This window comes from Nyctereutes procyonoides, unplaced genomic scaffold (assembly GCF_905146905.1).
Source record: "Nyctereutes procyonoides isolate TBG_1078 unplaced genomic scaffold, NYPRO_anot_genome, whole genome shotgun sequence".
NCBI classification, from domain to species: Eukaryota; Metazoa; Chordata; class Mammalia; order Carnivora; family Canidae; genus Nyctereutes; species Nyctereutes procyonoides.
Genome location: NW_026575043.1, coordinates 24,997,899 through 25,006,991, shown reverse-complemented (window position 1 = coordinate 25,006,991; position 9,093 = coordinate 24,997,899). Strand labels below are relative to the sequence as shown.

General features: G+C 39.0%; 1 pseudogene; it reads right to left on the bottom strand.

Moving 5' to 3' along the window:
* Positions 1-6,796: 6,796 nt before the first annotated feature.
* LOC129508392 (dynein light chain roadblock-type 1-like) lies at positions 6,797-7,086 on the bottom strand (annotated as a pseudogene).
* Positions 7,087-9,093: the final 2,007 nt, after the last annotated feature.

The window sequence follows — 9,093 nt, the reverse complement described above, 5'->3', positions numbered from 1 at the left end:
CTTCCCCCACCTGCCACACACCTTAGTACAAATCTCTTCTGTTTTAAAGGGAATGGTCAAGTTGGGTTATTTTACAAGGACAAAAAATAGAAATTATCATGAGTAGAAATAATCTTTAAGCTTTTATTAAGTGGATAAATGCTGGAAATAGTTTGATATGATATAATGACAATAATGATAATTATTATGATATTAATGATAATAAAATAATTTAAAAAGGGCTTAAAAATACTGACTATATAAACTTATTTGTAGATAAGAATAAACATGGAGCAATTTCTCTTGAACATTTTCCGTAACACATTTTCGTGACTTAATGGGCAGAGGACCATTATGGGTTATAGAGTTACTTTCAGGGCCTCTGGCTGGACTTTTTAAAATGCATGATCATGGAGCAAAATTTCACTATGATGAAGCTATTTAAATGTGATCAGTCGCTTTAAGGGTACAAATCCCAATGGAAATTTTCCAGGTATTTAATAATTGTTTCCAGTTCTAATTTCCCTCATAGGAAGGTCAAGGAGAAGCAGATATTTCACGCTCTTTAGAGAGTCCATTAAAGATGATGATTAGTTGGAAAAAAAAAAAGAAACAACAACAGCAAATAGAGGGGTATTTTCAAGATGGAATTACAGAAATTTCAAATATTTTCCAGCAATATTCCAGCAACATTCTATGACCCAGTAAGATGTGGTGACTTATATGAGCTCCTATTAATTTTTACCTTTCCTTCTTTTTCTTACATCCAACAGCAACTGCCTGAGATTGGCATCGGGTTAGACTCAGAGCTGGAAATAGTCACTGGCAGGTCTCATCTCAAAACTGGAGGGTAAGAAATGGCAGTTTTATAAATTCTCACTCAGTGGCTACCAGGGAGCAGGAACACTGTAAGGGGAACTCACTCTGAGACAGACGCCAATGACAGCCTATCTCTTTCTCCTCTATAGAAGAGAGTTGCCCCTCTGTATTCTTGTTAATTAGTGTAAAAGGTATTTACTGAATGTGCATAGCACTATGCTGGTCATGAGAAAGTCATAATGAATTAGTACATTCTCACCTTTTATGTTTCCCCTTTTGTTGGTGGGAGGAGAGGCCAGGGCAAGACCCATTTAAAAAGCATCAATATTGGTTGATTATAACAAACCAACTATACTGATGTAAGGTCTCTGGAGAGGATTCCCTGTACTATTTTCAGTTTTTTGGTAAGCCTAAAACTATTCTAAAATAAAAATGTTATTTTAAAAATTGAAATGAAAACAGATATATGGACAAGAGTATAATACGGTATACATGGTAGCAGCTAATAATTAGCAAGGTGCTCTGTACCTGGCCCTGTGCTAAGATCTTATAAAATTCATCTGTTTAATGCCTGCAACAATCCTGAGTTAGATGTTATTACCACCCTCATTTCAGAGCCCAAGAAACTGAGGCACAGAACAATGCAGTAATCAACTACAACCTCTAAGACATCCTAGGTGGAGGCAGGCTTAGAACCCAGCACATGTGCTCACTACATCACTCCATTTCTCAGCATGTGATCAAGTGCTAGATGAGGTGCCCCGACAGAGAGGCCAGTGCTTAGAGGATGACCAGTGCTGTGGGCTTGGATAATGAGTGAAACCCCCATGGAGAGGATGAGACACGAGCTGAGCTTTGACATACGTTTGGAGGGAAGCAGAAGAAATGTCCCCAGCAGGAACAGAGAGAGTAGATTGGTCTGACTATAAGAGAGACAGCGGGGAGGAAGAGTGTGACCTGGTGGTTAAAAACTCAGGTCTGGCACTTTCAGCCTTGACTGAGTCACTGTTACTGGGAATGCATTAAGAAACTATAAAACTGGACAAAAATGCATGAGCTGCTGAACAGCAAGCAGTGCAGGACTATGACTGAGAAGAAGGGGAACATGCAGTGAGCACACAGACACCCTGGCTGTCTTACACCCTGGCAGTTCCTGGGTTGCAGCATGGGCAGATGAGCATAGAGAACACAGCTTCCTGCTGCCCCGAGGACATGGAAGGAGAGCTGATAAATGGCCTGGGATACTCGGCACAGGCTGAGGAGGGGCCTGGAGGTCCAGGTGCAAAGCTGACTGTGTCAGAGCTGGGTTGTGCTTCACACAGAATGAGATTCCATGAGGCTTCCAAGCAAGTGTGAGCAGCTGCTTTGGGGCAAAAGGCTGACGGGCCCACCAGGGTGGGAGATGCAGGAGTTTGGGCCCAGCCAGAGGGCAGAGACCACACTGAGCATGCTGGGCATTCATATGAAGCATCTGGAGCAAGGACCACGCTTCAGGCAAGAGTAAGGGCAAAACTGAATCATGCAACTCTAAAAAAGAAAAAAACGAAGCCTGACAAATTCATGAGACACAACCAGAAGTTTAACTACCTGCTTGAATAAAGTTATAATACCCATTAAGGAAACAACATCATCCAGAATTCCAGAATCTTGGCAACATATCATTTACCATGTCCAGCATGAAATAAACACATGCAACTCTAGGCAAGACTATGGCAGCAGCTACTGCAAATATGTTCGAGGACTTAAAGCAGATGAAGGGAAAGTTTCTTTTTTTTAAAAGGAAATTCTAGAGCTCAAAAGTAGAATATTTGAAATTGAAAAAACACTGACTGTCCTAACAGCGCACCAAAAAGAATAGAAGAAAGGGTTACTGAACTTGAACACAATCAATACAAATGATCTCATCTGGGGAACAAAGGTAAGGAAGATTAAGAAAACTAACAAGCCTCCGTGATGTTGGAGACCTACCATGTAGTATAACATATACGGGAAGGGCAGGGGAGGTAAGAGGGTGAAAAAATATTTGAAGAAATAATGACTGAAATTACCTATTTTATTTAATAAACATCAACTTTTCTAGGTCTGAGGAGCTCTTCAAACAAGAAGCAGAGTAAATATGAGAAAATCGCACACCTACGTACATAAATAGTCAAATTCTGAAAATGTAATACAAGAAGAAAATATTAAAAGCAGCCAGAGAAAAACACATTTCTTACAGAAGAACAGTGAGCCAAATGATGAATGATTTCTCATCAGCATCAATGGAGTTCAGAAAACAGTGAAATCATATCTTTAAAGTGCTAAAAAGAAAAACCAAACTGTCAACTCAGAATCAAATCCAGCAACATATATTTTAAAAAAGATAGTGCAACATGATCAAGTTGAGTTATTCTATGAATATGAATCTAAGTTTAATATTAAAAAATCTATTAACACAACTCAAGACATTAACAGAACAAAGGAGAAAACCATTTGGTCATCTCAGTAGATGGAAAGAAAAAGCATTTGACAGAATTAAAAACGTGTTCATACTACACACTTCCAGCAAATCCAGGTGCAAGGTTCCTTCTACTGCTACCGTCATTTAAGGTATATGTTGAATACTTTCTCCTTGAGATTAGGAAAAGGCAATTATGTCTACCACGATCATTTCTAAGGCAGAAAAAGGATATAAAAGAAATAAGTTTTGGAAGAACTAAAACTGCCTTTTAACAGAAAACAAAATTATGTGCATAAAACATCACGAAGGATTTACAAAAAGCTTCTGATGGAATAGATTTATTAGCGAACTTACAGGACACAAAACCAATATATAATACTCATTTGCATTTCTATACTCTAGTGACAAGCAATAGGAAAATTAAATTTAAAATGTAGATTTTACAACAGTATCAAATATGTAGGGGTAAATAAAAAAATTTTTTCAGGGGTGATACAGAGTTTATTGAATTGGATTTTTCTATTTACAACTGAGATCACATCTACATACTATTTTGCTAGTCTACATGGGTACATTAATGCTAACGAGTTTAGACTTACGAGGAATGGGCTCAATCATACAAAAACACACACACACTAATTCTTTTAAAACAGTAGTGCATACATTATACTCCTCCTATAAAGCCAGCTTTGATTAAAAACTGCTAGTTTCAAAGATCAGTCTGATTTTTAAGATGAACCAAGAGACATACTGTATGATTCTAAAATCTATTTTAGCAATTTTATACAGTTGCTATCTTACTGAACTACAGTATATGTTTTTTTTAATGGACACTAACGAGTAGGATGTGCATAACTACTATACTGAAAAATACAAAAGGTTGCTGAGAAATTAAACAAGACCTGCATAAGTGGGGCAATATAGCACATTTGCTTTGAAAAACTCATTATTGTTAAGAGATCCAATCTCTGCAAATTGATCTGTATATTCAGTACAATTCCTAATCAAATGTCCAGCTATTTTTTAGATACTAAAAGTAGATTCTCAAATTTATATGGAAATGGAAAAGAGCAGACAAAAATGAATACTTTTTGATAGGAACTGGAATGGTAGTTTCCTTAGGGGATCGGGATGTGGGTATGGAAGACACATGAGGAAAACTTCTGAAGCCCTGGAAATTGTGCATCGGACCTCAGCGGTTTTTATACAGGTATGTGTGAAAGTAAAATCCATCAAGCTATACAATTAAAATTTATGCAACGTGAGCAATGTATGTATCTAACTCAATACAAAAAAAATGGAAGAATAAACAAGAAATGCCATGAGGAATTTTAACGTATTTAGCATTGATCCACAATGAATGTATTACATAACAAACCTGTGATATAAAGCTAACGCAATACTTAAATGAATATTTATAATCTTAAATAAGTATATTTGAAAAAATAATGAAATCAGGACAAGAACAATGCAGCAAATCCAAAAAACTAGAAGGAAAGTAATCATAATAATACAGAAATCATTGAAATAGAAGCAGAAAGAATAGTATAAAAGATTAACTGAAGAGCTGTTGTTTTGAATAGGCTCCTGAACATAAGAAATAGTGGAAGGGATTATAAGGGAAGGAGGGGAACTGAGTGGGAAAAATTAGAGAGGGAGACAAACCATGAGAGACTCCTAACTCTCATATACCCCTAAATGTATAAGGGGTAGTGGAAGGGGAGGTGGGGGGGATGGGGTGACTGGGTGACGGGCACTGAGGGGGGCACTTGATGGGATGAGCACTGGGTGTGATACTATATGTTAGCAAACTAAATTAAATTAAAAAATTAATTTAAAAAAAGAAAAAATGAATAGGCTCCTGATATGTTCAAACCATTAGCTGATTAAGATGGAAGAGCAAAGGTCTATATAATAATATTGGGATTAATAAGAGCAAGAGAAGTGCAAACACAGTTGAAATTGAAATTATAGGCAAATATATGTCTTTAAATATTTATTTATTTATTTATTTATTTATTTATTTATTTATTTAGGAGGGAGAGAGGGATAGTAAGCAAGGGGAGAGTCAGAGGGAGAGAGAGAATCCCAAGCAGATTCCATACTGAACAGGGAGTCTGATGCGGGACATGATCTCACAGCTCTAAGATCATGACTTGAGCTGAAACTAAGAGTCTGATGCTTAACCAACTGAGGCACCCAGGCGCCCTGAAATTATAAGCAAATGCAGACAAATCTTATAGAAGTTATTGTGATAACAAGAACAAAAAAAAAAAACCAAATGAGAAAATTCCTAGAAAAAGAAAAAGCAACATAACAGTGAACTAGAAAGTGGTCTTTATCAAAAGTGTAGCAAACATGATAATTAGTGGTGAAATTTTAGGATCTTCTCTCTTAAGGTCAAGAATGGTACAAGGCTGTCCACAGTTACAACTCATGTGTCATATTATATTGAAGTCCTTGTCAAAATGTATAAGACAAGAAAAAAAAAACAAGAGTTATAACAACTGAAAAGAAATAAGACATTATTCCCTGAGGTCACTAATTTGCTAGAGAATATAACAGATTTAAAAAACAAATATAATCCCCATATGTCACCAATTTCAATCAGAAAATTTGAAAATCTAACAGGAAAAATATTCCATCTGTAATCCCATAAAAAAATTATAACGTACCCACCTCTGTGGATACACTTCTGGATGTATAATAAATATAACACCTTTGTGGGGGAAAATTGCAAATCATTGCTTAAGCACATAGAAGTAGGCCCAAGATAAATGTTCATGAATGGGAAGAATCGTTATCAAAATATAAGTGATTTCTCTCAAGCCAATCAACAAACGCAATTCCAGCAAAATAGAAATTTTCATAGAACTGAATAAGCTCATCCTAAAATGAACATGGGAAAGCAAAAAACCAGATAGTATGGAGAGATGATTTATTTGTAGTCAAGCATAATTAACATGCAGGGCTATATTACTTTCAGGTGTACAACCTGATGATTCCGCAATTCTATACTTTTCTCAACGCTCATTAAGGTAAGTGCACTCTTAATCTCCTGTATTTATTTCACCCACTCAACCCCTGCTTCCCCTCTGACAACCACCAGTTCTCTGTATTTAAGAATCCTTTTTTTTTGTTTCTCTCTCTTTTCTTCATTTCTTCATTTGTTTTGTTTCTTAAACTCCACATGAGTGAAATCCTGTAGTATTTGTCTTTCTCTGAGTGACTTATTTTTTTAAAAGCATTTTAGTTATTTTTAGTTAAAAACAGACTTTTCCAAGGGTGACAAAGTGAACTGAAGGTCAGATGGAAGGAAGCAGAGTGTGTGGGCTTCTCAAAGCTCTTGCTCCAAAATCTGGAGGTGAGGAAAGAAGGTCCCCCCAAGAATTCAAGGGTGACTGGCCAGCAGAGGGATGACTTTGATGACTTTGGGCATTGGATCAGTCTAAGTAGGCTCTAAGGTGATTTCCACCTGCCAGTTGGTTGACATGATAAATATTATCACTCTTAGGGGCTGTTACATTAAGGGATGACGCAGGAAGCCAAGAGAGTGGCTTATTCAGTTGGATTCTGAATCACAATCGGGAAATAGTCTTTATCTGGTGCAACCGTAATTTCATTTTTCTTGGAGTGAATTCGAAGAAAGGTGAGGTCATTCTGGGGGTCAACTTCACGGACGGTGCTCCGGGCCTTCAAGATGGACTCGTGCATGAGGTTGGCATACTGTGTGGTAGTGGGATTGTCCATGGCGCTCTTGATGGGAATGCCTTCTGTGTTCAGCGCGATGATGCCCTGCACTCCCTTCTGGCTCTGAAGTCCTTCAGCGTCTCCTCCGCCTCTGCCATTTCCAACCGATCCAGTAGCTCTGCGAAGCCGGCACTGAGTCTCTGAGTCTTATTTTATTTAGCATTATGCCCTCTAGGTCCATCCATGTCATTACAAATGGCGAGATTTCATTCTTTTTGATGGCTCAGTATTATCCTATGGTGTGTCTGTGTGTGTGTATATATCCTACAGCATGTGTGCATATATGTATGTATATTCCACATCTTCTTCACCCATCTATCTATTGATGGACACTTGCTTCTGTATCTTGTTAAAATGTCCAAACTACCCCAAGCAATCTACACATTTAATGCAATCCTTATCAAAATACCAACAGTATTTTTCATGGAACTAGAACAGATGATCCTAAAATTTGTATGGAACCGCAAAACTTATATGTTGATATCACTTTAGGAAAAGTTTTCCTAAATAAGATACAAATGGCATAAATCATAAAGGAAATGTTGGTAAATTGATTATATTAAAAATGACGCCTCTACGTAAGAGACTCCGTGAGCAAAGCGGGAGCACCAGCCACAAGTGGCCAAAGTTATTTGTAATAAATAAAGCTGACAAATGCCCAGAATATTAGGAAATTCTCAAAAAGATAAGAAAGGGGAAAATAAACGTAGGAAAATGAGCAAAAGATGTAAAAAGAGAATTCACCAAGTCTAAAGTCCAAATAGCCAATGAATGTATGAGAAGAAGTTTCAGCAAATGCAGAGTAGAATGGGGCCCCGTTGAGTCCGTCTGGGTCCCTCGGGAGGTGTGGAGCAGGTGCTGGCCGGGAGAGGGGGGGATGGAGGTGGGGAAACAGGTGTTCTCCCACTTGTCGAGCCACAGTGCGCCGTAGGCCAACTTGGAAGTCACTTAGGCCATACCTGGAAGGTCGGAGGCCCATGGCATCCACAAATTGGAAATTCTACTTCCAGGTATGTGCCCTGGAGACACACATGCCCCTGGATTCCAGGAGACCAGTAGAAGGATGTGCTCAGCCGCGGTGCGTGAATGCAGCGGATGCATAGTCTTGAGATAACGTAGCAGTTAAAATGAATGGGCTCCGTCTACATGAATCAGCATAGATAAATCTGGTGTTAAATTCTTCAAAAGGAGCCATAAAATGTTATATGCCGTGTAATCCAATTATTGTGCTAATTGAATACATAGGAGAAAAACTATGTGTTGTTTTTAAACACATACACATGTAGTAAAAGTCCAAAACCTATATAGACTGAGGCATACCAACTTGAGACGGTATCTCAGGGCTAAGAGGAGGTGGGGATAGAAAGCTTGTTTGTATTTGCCTGCATTTGCATGGCTTTATTTAAGAAAAATCATCCATGGCAATATAGTAAGATGGTAGCTTCTGCTCCGTGTCCGGGGAAGGCAGTGGTTGCCCCATTACATTATTCTGGTTTTCTGTGTTTGAGACGTCTCACAATTCAAAAAAATGTGAATTTTTTCACATTTTACAATTAAAAAAAAAAAAGCAAAGCAAGTAGTTTGTTATGATTAATAATTAAGGAAGTATCTTCAAAAGCAAAAGCTTAGGAACAGTTATTTATTCCCTGAAAACAGTTTCCGTGCAGTCCACGTGGTGGTACTTGGGGCCTCGAGGCTCGAAAGTCAGGGTGTCGTCATCCCTATCCCCGGGGTCTGGCCGGCACACAAGCAGGACCCTCGGGGTGGCAGCCATCCGGGAGTGCGGGTCAGAGCTCAGGGAGCTTCGTCCAGGGCTGGCAGGGAGGTGTCCCCAGGGAGGTTGGGGAGATCCCGATCCTACAGGATGAGCAAGTGCCGGCCCAACAGACCCGTAGGGGCAGGGAAGACTGTGTCCACAGAACCCTGTCCGACTGCTGGGCATCAGCACTGAGGGGGCCCCTCTGGGCGGCAAGGGTTGTGCCAGGTGGTCGGGGCACCCTGACCCCACAACTTACCCTCCACATTGAGGATTTAGGGTGTGCACGGTCGCCTACGCCGCACAAGGCCGTCCAGAGGAAAAGTTTCTGTAGGGCCTCAAATCTATG